The sequence below is a fragment of the Triticum aestivum genome, chromosome 5D (genome assembly GCF_018294505.1).
Source record: "Triticum aestivum cultivar Chinese Spring chromosome 5D, IWGSC CS RefSeq v2.1, whole genome shotgun sequence".
In the NCBI taxonomy this organism is placed as follows: Eukaryota; Viridiplantae; Streptophyta; class Magnoliopsida; order Poales; family Poaceae; genus Triticum; species Triticum aestivum.
Genome location: NC_057808.1, coordinates 487,482,271 through 487,492,579, shown reverse-complemented (window position 1 = coordinate 487,492,579; position 10,309 = coordinate 487,482,271). Strand labels below are relative to the sequence as shown.

At 45.2% G+C, this 10,309-nt stretch overlaps 1 long non-coding RNA gene across 8 annotated transcripts; it reads left to right on the top strand.

The window, feature by feature from the left end:
- The first annotated feature begins 1,295 nt into the window (after positions 1-1,295).
- On the top strand, positions 1,296-6,669 carry LOC123123070 (uncharacterized). Of its 8 annotated transcripts, none has more exons than XR_006460493.1 (10): positions 1,296-1,710; positions 1,855-1,929; positions 2,061-2,131; positions 2,777-2,873; positions 3,709-3,814; positions 4,116-4,253; positions 4,336-4,421; positions 5,278-5,463; positions 5,661-5,775; positions 6,659-6,669. It is a non-coding gene; the product is annotated as an uncharacterized lncRNA (long non-coding RNA). The 8 variants fall into 8 exon arrangements; XR_006460491.1 differs by lacking the exon at positions 6,659-6,669 and adding an exon at positions 5,846-6,127; XR_006460488.1 differs by lacking the exon at positions 6,659-6,669 and having other exon boundaries at positions 2,794-2,873; positions 5,661-6,127.
- Positions 6,670-10,309: the final 3,640 nt, after the last annotated feature.

Genomic DNA, 10,309 nt, shown 5'->3' with positions numbered 1-10,309 from the left:
GTCTCATGAAGAAGAGTAGCCTGCTTATGTGGATGATGTTTATGAGCCATGTCACTGTAACGCTTTGGGTTTTTCTTTTTTAAACACAGAAGAGAAAACATAGATGGGCCGGCCCAGCTGCGGTTTGCAGAAACAACAGTAACCGGCGCCTGCAGCGCCAAATAGGAAATGCCGAGCTGGGATGTCTGTGCTCGCCACCTGCGCCTTCGGGTTCGTCGGCTTGAAATGGCTCTCCATCTCATCATTCTTTGATTGCCTTGTTGCCTCTGTTGTCTCGTGAAGAAGAGTAGCCTGCTTATGTGGATGATGTTTATGAGCCATGTAACGGTAACTCTTCTGAATCTGATCTTCAGTGGCCAAGAACCGCAAGTTGCCCAACCCAAGTGATCTTGCTATTGACTTCCAGAACCAGACTTCTTTCCTTCGCTGCTGAAGTTATCCGAACCAGCAGAAAAATCTTGGATCTTGTCATCTGATTATCAGTTTCAGTGTCTTTTTTCTCATCAAGACATGGACGGAGCTTCAATGACCAGCAGGTTCATACTTGGAAGCTTTAACAGGCAGTCAATTAGATAACACATAAAAAGGCACGCTATCTATCATCTCTCGAGAGTAAGTCATCAGACGACAACTCCTCTTGGAACCCTTTGAACAGTGCATTCAAGTTGTTAAAAATGTACTAGTGAGCCAAAAATGTAACTGCTCCAGTAGCACAGGTGGTTCCAGTTCTCATGAACACAAGGGTAAAAAATACGACAGCACGGTTATATTATGACTTTGCTTCGGAACCGGAGGCTCGGAGCTGAGGGTGACGCACGGGAACCAGTATCTACGTTTGCCGTCCCTGTGTCCGTCGTCGATCATAGCCCCTCCTGGTCGCACAACAGAGTTCCATGGGTTAGAAGTCGCCGATGTTATACACGCGGCAAATAATTTCATAGCTAATTTTAATCTAGGCATGAAAAGTGTCCATGGGCATGCACATGGCTCCAGAAAATCGCAGTGTAGGTCTCGGTCCAGAGTGAATATATCAGAGTTCCAACATAACTTGCGGTCTGAAAAACAAAGCTGGATTTCTTTCGTTTTGGCGGGGGAATGAACCATGTAGAGTGCTATCATTGAACATATAAACCAAGAAGTCGTAGACAGGACCATGCTGGCCAAGTCGCCCCTAAATCGCCATGAACAGTATTGCTGCCACCGTCTGTAAATTTTATGCCCCGCCGAGGCATTTTAGTCTTTTTACGTGTAGGGGTATAAATTATAGCCGCTGGTGGAGAAGCAGGCAGCGACACCCCAGGCGCGTGCACCTTCTCAACCCTAGCCGCCTCCCCACCTCAGCCCCCCCGGTCCCCGGCGGCTCCCCGCTCGTCCTCACCCCCTCCCTCTCTTTCTCTCTCCCCCCGCCGCCACCGTCGACCCCCACGGCTGGTTCGCCGCCTTCCTCCTCTTCGCCATCGACGTGGACGTTGGCGTGCGCGCGCGGGCGGCAGAGCTTGCTGTCCGGCTGCGTGGCGCGCCCGTGTTGTACTGCCTGAAGAGCTCTATCCGGAGGAGTACGAGGAGACGCGTGATCCGCCGGCGCCGTCTTCCCTCTTCCCTCTTTCCATCCCTCCTGCTCGCCAGCGGCTCCTCCTCCCCTGCCTCCTCACGTCGCCCTCAGGTCCGAGGCAACGAGTTTGCTTCCTCTGCTCCGTTCATGTCATTGAGGTTTGTTCTTCTTCCATCCTCTTCTTTACTATTCGTGTGTTGTTGATTTTATTTTGATTATAACAATGAATCTCCATAGATTTTCCTATACTCAGCAGAAAACTTAGATCCCTTCTTCACTGGTTTCGTCTTCCTTCTCTGTAGCTTTTTCCTTGGCCATAGCACCACATTTGCGGCCGCACACCAGAGTCAATTTGGTTGACTAGCAACAGAGCAAAGGTGAGGTAATTCCTAATCTGACAATTAATTGCATACATTTTCCTATCTTCAAGGGGCTGCTCTTTGATTCAGAGTAAAATCAGATCTTCACCTATAGAGGAGGTAGATACTGACGGAGTGTATATGACCAGGTGTCCTCCAGGTTCTGCATCATCAGTGTGTACCTCTAGATTCTGCATCATTAGTGAGCAACTTACCTAAGGTTAGTTTTCTTTGTACTTACAGCCCACTCTGCTCCCATTTCTCTCTCATATTCGCATTAATCAGGGGCTGCTATCTGTGCAATCATGATGGTTTCTTTATGCCATCAGACCCCATCCTGTAGTGTCATTTTCCTCTCATCAGGTAGGAGAGTTTTAATAGATATATTGATAGCAAACAATAGCATTGATAAGAACCCGGTATATGGTGGTTTTCTTTGATGAGTATATGTGATACATAGAAAATGTATATGGTGGTTTCCATTCTGGTTTACCTGGGTGGTGCATGGAGCTTATTTCTCTTGGGTTCTTTCTAGAGTATGAAGGTGTTGTTAGCTAGCACCATTTGGAGAAAGTACATCATGTCTTGGATCTGAAGTGAAGCGTGTTCTTATATAATTCTTTGAGAAAAGGGCTGTTTATTAAGACTAACAAGAATCTCCAAGCATTTTTAGAATTGCATTCTTCTTTAGAGATGGTATTCTTTTTCAATAGTTCTCTGACTCATCTGATTGGGGTTTGGGTATACCAGTGTTGGTTGGAGTGTTGGTTGCATCCTCGTTGAGCTATGCTCGGTTAGATTGCTTGTGATGCCTGTCTTTCCTCTTTTACCTTGATATATGGTCCTAACCCTAAACATTTATAAGGGGAGGCATTGTTTCAGACACATGAGAACCTGGAACACCTAGCAATGATGGAGAGGGTTTTGGGACCCGTACCAGAGCACATGATACGGGAGGCTAGGTTCGTATTTATACCATTAATTTGATTATCATTTTTTAATTTCTCGTTAAGCTATCATTAACAAACAAATTATCTCCATCTGTGTCCTGGAGGTCCAGGATTACTTTTGGAACCAAGCCCTTTTTATTGGGCTTGTTTCTCAAGAGAATGGCAGTATCTCCACTTGTATCCTGGAAGTCCGGGGCTTGAGTCAGTATCCTTAAAAAACCAAACAGGAAATGCTGCCTAAGAACCTAATAATTCCCTTTCCCAGGCCCCCACAACACGTGGGAACTTTTGATGCTGGGATAACCTTTGGCTATATATATGTTTGAGAGTGAAATATATATCTTTCTCCTTTGCACTAAATCTTCTGCATCAAATGTTTTGAAGAACTCTGGCACGTCCTACCTGCAAAGAAATATTTCTTTTATTTTTACGCGCAGTCACATTTTTTTTGGCTGTGGTTCCCTAAGTTCTACGGTTTATAGTTGTTCACTGGTTTGCTACTCAGAAGTAGTTTCGGCTTGCATCTCTTCTGTTATTGATTTATAGATGTTGCTCGTAAAGGTAAATTTGGCAAGCATCTGCTGGGATGTTTCTCCAGAACATATTAACATGTGGGGATGCTCTCCCAAACATATTTTTTTATGTTGTTTCTGCTAATGCCACTTTCTTTAAAAAATACTGAAGAATAAATCTGTTTTGAACTTCCATACATCTCTGTACATCATTATGTAAGCTTAAATAGCAACACTTAAGTTAATAATATGCTATTGAGTGCTGCATCCAATTCTCTGTTTATTCTTGCATTTAATTTATACTCAGATGTCATTGTATTCCTTGGAATATGCAGTTTATCAGCTCAGAAATATTTTAGGCGAGGGACACGTCTAAATTGGCCTGAAGGTGCTGTTACAAGAGAAAGCATCAGAGCAGTCAGGAAACTACACCGGCTAAAGGTTTTGATTCCCCTGATTATTCCTTTTTAGTTTTATTTGGTCATCCTTTTTTACCAATTTTCAAAGAACTTGTGCATTTTTTAAGCCAAAGTGTAAAAGCTGCAAAATCTGAAGTATAAGCCCAAACAAACAGGGCCTTACATAAGTAACTGCACATGTATAGTTAAGTCTTCTTCCACTGGTTTGAGACTATGTACGGTAGTGCATACTTGTAATTAATTCTAACACATAGTTTTTCTTGGGCTTGTTGGAGTTCCTTTTAGATTGCTTACGCCTTATGTGCTTTTGCATTCTAATGCAGCAAATCACCCTGCCCTACGAACGACCATCGCAAGCTGTTCACTTAACCTTCCAAAGCCAAGGTTCCTGTGTCGGCTTCTGTCGATACTAGAGAAAGTGCTTCAGCTGAAGATGCTATTGACCTATATCCAAGGCAGATGTTAGTGCTTCTGTTAAATTCAACTACTGTTTTTCCCTGTTACAAATTTCTTCCACTGATGACCATCCCCACATGAAAATAGGAAACTAAGCTGGATGGTGAGAACGCTGATGTTGTGGTTACTGGAGATGAGAAGAACGTGCAGTCTGACCAAACCTAGCCTAAGAGGTAGGAGATCTCTCTTAAATCAAAATCATTGGTCGGCAGTTGTACTGTGTTATTTGGCTCTTTAATGCTGGTTACTGAAATCTTGCTTACCTTGCTTGTTGACTATAACAGATTATAATTATCTCTTCTAATTGGCTTCTTGCGCCGATGGCGCAACAATTAAATTTATATATTGCTTTTCTTGCTTACCTTGCTTGTTAACACAGACAGCAACGGCACATTCTTACTATGTTCCATTAAAGCAGATAAGAAGATAATTTATTTTGGGTAAATTTATTAATTGCTTTTCTTCTCCAAGCTCACCGACCTAGCTTTAACCAAAAAAGAAAAGGAGCAGGCTTGATTTGCTTAAAAAAGAAAAAGATTTCAAAACGGTGTGGTAATAAAATTATGTTCAGTTTGTTGCTTTGGGTCATTCTTGATAAGCAATTGGGTAGTGGTTGCTGTTTACTCATAATGGATGGATTGGTGGGAATGAGTTTATGAAAGCGTAATTCAACTGTTTATGGAAGTAGTTGGATGAACATGCATGCTGTGTGCAACTAAACTGATCTGGTTGCTTACCCGCAAAAAATAAACTGATCTGGTTGCTTGTCTTTGGAAATCTTCACCTAATATGGTGTGCACTGGTCTGCATTTATATTAGCAGTTGTATTTTTATTTGTCTCTTTTGTGATAGTTTAAGGTGAGAACAGAGTATTTATAATTGGGGCATGGACTACATACTTTTCCTAAGTTTTTAGGTGTGACCATGGGATTTAGTTGATACACCTACTGTATTGTATTTAAGGCGTGTTGCTCTTTCTTGAATAAGGTACTGCGTTGTGCTTGAATGCAATTGTCTTGATTTTGACAGCAACCGAGCCCAATCAACAATTAGTAGAAGTAGTTATGAGATGAGGCAGAGGAGAGCAGAGAGGACCGGAGAAGGAGTTGCGGACCTCACCAACAAGGCCGTGACCCTGCATCACTAAAAAAATGCCCCGTATTTGTTTCTCATGCTTGGGTGATGGCTGACCATGGCATGTTCTTATTAGTTCAGGTTAGTTTCTAGCTGCCACTTTGTTTTACCAATTTCAGGTTGCTTCTCCACGAGTTCGTGTGTAGTTCCTTCTGCCCTGGAGCACCTTTGCTCATTGACTGCTCATTGACCATGTTGATTGCTTATCTTTTGTTCCCTTCACGTCATTTGCTTGCACAAGATTCGTTGTTGTAAAAGAATTGCAATTATTTTTGCAGGTTGGTCTCTCCGGTTCTTTTCGCCGATGGCTTGATGTATGCACTGGCAACCTCTTACTGGAAGGATTCGGCATGCCTCTGTTCGAGAGATGGGATATGAAGAAATGGCGTTCTGGTATTTTATATCATTTGAAGCAATGACACTTTATTTTGGTTCACATTTCTTTACAGGTTGTTGTATGCAGAGTTTATGAGGTTGCACTGCACCATCAAACTATGCTCCATGTTAAGCAACATCCAGAACTGCCATTATATATTTAATGTAGTAGATTGATGCAACTTTGTAACCATTCATGGATTTAAAATAGGCTTTATACCTCTTTATTTTGGTCGGCATGTTTTGGCACGTGTCTTTGTCATTGATCGGCTATATATTAATTACATTTGAGTAGACTGTTGACTGAGAAAGCCTGAACATGTTGTGTTTTGATTTATGAGGACTAATAGATAGTTTTCTCTCGGGTTTATTTATTTTCTCTCCACACTTTTAATTCTACATAAAAGTACATTCTATTGTTATTTGTTTACTGATGCAATATATGTACCCTTATTTGTCTCAACTTTATCAATTTTAGTTTGTGTTTTCTGCGGCGCAGAACACAGTTCAAGGCAGGGCTGTGTCAAAGATGTGTGCCAAATAATTAAGCTGATTGAAATATCAAACTTTGGGTGCAGCCTTCTTGGTCCTGTATATATGACTGGCTGATACAAAATCTGGACAGTTCTGTCATGCCTTTTATCTTCACATCTGCCTTTCATGAATTTACTAAAGCTTTTTTTTACTTGATCTTATGTGCAGCTATGTTTATTCAGGTTATAGGGCCTCTATAGGAAACGTAATAATCTGAATTCCTAAGTAAATATAACAGCTCCAGTGTGATTTTCTTGCTTAAATTTGCCATTCTGAATTCCTAAGTATTTATAACAACTCAAGTGTATCCATATAGTAAGATATGACATTAGATTTTCTTCTTACTTGGATCTTTTGCCATGTAAAGTAGGTTGTCTTTGAGTCGCTGTTGTGCTACTGCTAGGCATGAACAGAATTGTCAGGACCCCGATTTCAAGTCACATCGATCTAGCCGGTAACACCTCATATCACTTTGCGGCCTCACACACGGTATTCCCACGGGTGTCGCCTTACCATGGCCCGGGATCGTTTGCGTCTTTTGGCTCATGTATATGATAGTTGTCGCTAGCATCCATATGACAGAGAACCCGGGCCGACATGACTAGTCGTGAACCCAAAGTGGCACTAACTTACGGGGACAGGCATACATGAATCAACATTGAGCATGTCGGTCAGCAGCGTGCGAATCTGGGCTGTAGCACTGGGCTAACAGGACTTCGGTGAACCGGGCTGTAGCAGGCTAGGCAGGACTCCGGATGTCACCGTGTGACATTTCCCCGAAGGGACAGACACAGGAACGAAGTGAATCACATGCCGGCCAGTCAAGTGTTCCGGAGCAGTAGTGCTGGGCTAGCAGGACTCCGGTGAACCGGGCTGTAGCGGACTACTATGGCTCATGGAAGCACAAGACTACATTTCCCCATAAGAGAGGCTACCAAGGATAAACAACTAGGTTGTCGGATCCCACACATACCAAACATTTCAATCATACACACAATATGCTCGATATGTGCAAATACAACATGGCATCACAACAAGACTCTACGACTCAGAGTATTTATTCATTAGGCTCCGAGGAGCGAGATATTACAAACATGGGTCTCATGACCCAACATTCAGAGCATACAAGTCAAAGCACATGCGGAAGCTTAACATGTCTGAGTACAGACATCTACAAATGAAAAAGGCTGAGAAGCTTGACAATCTACAAGACCCTCCCAAGGGTACAAGATCGTAGCTGAGGTAACAAGCTAAACGTCGAAGTCCACGCGGAACTACTAGCGAGCCTGAAATCTCTCTGCAAAACATAAAATAAGCAAACGTGAGTACAAATGTACCCAGCAAGACTTACATCAGAACTAGCTACATATGCATCGGTATCAACAAAGGGGGTGGTGGAGTTTGACTGCAGCAAGCCAGCTTTGACTCGGTGGCTATCCTAAACTATGACTGCAAGTAACTCTTTTGAGGTGGCGCACACGAGTCCACATATTCACCATATCAATACACCACTATGGATCCGCTCCCGTCTCCCTACGAGAAGGCCATCCATAGCACTCACGCTTATCTTGCGCATTTTAGAGTATCCACTTTCACTTGTCTATGAACTGTACAGGCAACCCAGAAGTCCTTTACCGCGGACACGGCTATTCGAATAGATCATATTAACCCTGCAGGGGTGTACTTCGTCACACACGCTCTCGCCACTTACCACCATGTACACGTCGTGTACCTCGGCAACCTTCAAGCGGAAGCCTGGCGAGGGAGTCGGCCACGACCTGACTAACCACACAAGTCTCTCGTCCAGGTTTATCGCCTATTCGGGTTCCATCCGCAAGGAGATCCGGCCGGGGTGTCGCTCACGGCCCCAAACGATGTGTGCAGGGTTCCCAAGCCCACCTCGACGGATGGATCTACGCTTGGTACACCATGCCACGGTGCCTAGTCTGTCCCAAGCCCACCTGTATCGGGTACCACTTGGTAGACTACTAACACAACCTACAAACACCAGAAACTAGTTGCAACTCCTGGACAGAGATCAAGTTGATTAATAAGTCGAGAGGGGCACTTAAGCATTTCAATGTGTGGTAGTAACTGTTCATGGATCACAAACACAGAACTCAGTTCCTGAGGACGGCTGCAATGAGACAACCCACCATGTACTCCTACATGGCCTCTCATCGCTACCTTTACCAAATCGTGTTCACACACTTAGCTCTCAACAGTAGGACATGTTCACCACATTACAATTCATCCCCGATGAATCAGACCTGACACAACTCTAAGCAATAGCAGGCATGACAAACAGGCATGAATGAGTAGGCACATCAGGGCTCAAACAACTCCTACTCATGCTAGTGGGTTTCATCTATTTACTGTGGCAATGACAGGTCATGCAGAGGAAAGGGGTTCAACTACCGCAACATGTAACAGATGAATTGTTATTGTCCTAATGCAATAAAAGAGAGCAGGAGCGAGAGAGTGGGATTGTATCGGAATGAACAAGGGGGTTTTGCTTGCCTGGCACTTCTGAAGATGGCATTGAGTCTTCATTAGTGTCAATGATCACAACGCCGGAACATCGTCTACCGAGAGGGGACAAATACCGGCAACAGAGAAGAAATACAATCAATGCAATGCACAATATGATGCATGATCATGACTTGGCAATATGAATGTGTTTTGGGCTAATGCAAGCTACAACAGATGGAGATGAGTCCATTTGAACCAAAGATTCAAATGCAAACCCATTTTATAGAGTCATATAAGTGCATTATCTTGTTTCATCTAAACAGCATGGTTAGGTTGCTCTAACATGCATGAAACCAGTACAGATGGATAGATTGGATTTTTCTGATCATTTTTATATATAAATCTTTTCATTCTGAGCTATAGATTATTTTCTATGATTTTTAGAAGTTTATAGGATTTTCTGGAATTTCCTATACAAGAATAAATCCAGTAAATTCTTTATTGCGTCAGGGTGACGTCATCAGGTCAACGGGGGCGGTCCAGGTCAAACCTGACCTGTGGGCCCCGCGTGTCAGTGTCATAACTAACTTAACAGTGTTAGGTTAAGCACTAATCTAGGTTAATTAGCACTAAACTAACCTAGCTAATAATTAACAAGGGCGGCCCACACGTCAGTGGGTCAGGGGGGAAGTCAAACCCCGGTCAAGCAGGGTCAAACCCGCCGGACTTGGTCCATGGCTCGTCGCCGGTGAAGCCCGAGACGGCGGAGGGGCTCGGAATTTGCCCACGGTCGACCAAATCGACCGCGGTTTGGTCCTACGCGTAGCTGGGGCTCGTGCGCATCTGGTAGGCCAAGCGGGAGGAGCTGGGGTGGTCTGAGTCGACGACGGCGAGCACGAATGCGGCGGCCGGAGTTCGGGTCTCGGCGGTTTCGGTGTTGCGAAGCACGGCAGGAGCAGCTGGAGGGGGTTTTGGGCTTCTGGCGTTGCGCTGAGCACGGCTATGTGCTCGGTTGCAGCTCTATGTGACAGTGGCCACGGCGGCGACATGGCCGGCGGAGCCGAGCTCTCGGCCGCGACGGGCAACGGTGTTAGCGGGAGGGAAAAAACCAGGAGAGAGGGGGAGGGAATCGATGCAGAAGCTCACAGCGGATCGAACGGAGGGGTTGGCGAGCTCAGGAAGAGGCTGGAGCGAGCGGGGCAGCGAGGGAGATCTCCGGCGGCCGACGGCGAAGATGAAGATGATGGAGTCGCTTCGGGCGTCCCGCGGGCGTGTGGTTCGTCTTGGAGCTCCGTGGAGTCGGGGCGGAGCCTTTGGGCATGGCGGAAGGGTGAGGGGGTGGCTCTGGGCACGGTGGCAGCGAACGGCGGCGGCGGTCGCTCTCGGGTGAGCTCGGGGAAGAGCAGAGGAGGGGGAGGGGGTCCAGGGAGAGAGCGAGGGGGTCGAGAGGGAGTGCGTGGCACTCGGGGCTGGCTCCAAAAGCGGCGGAAGCAGGAGGAGGCGTGGCGAGCTCGGCGGTGTCGCGGTGTCCCTCCTCTGCCTACTG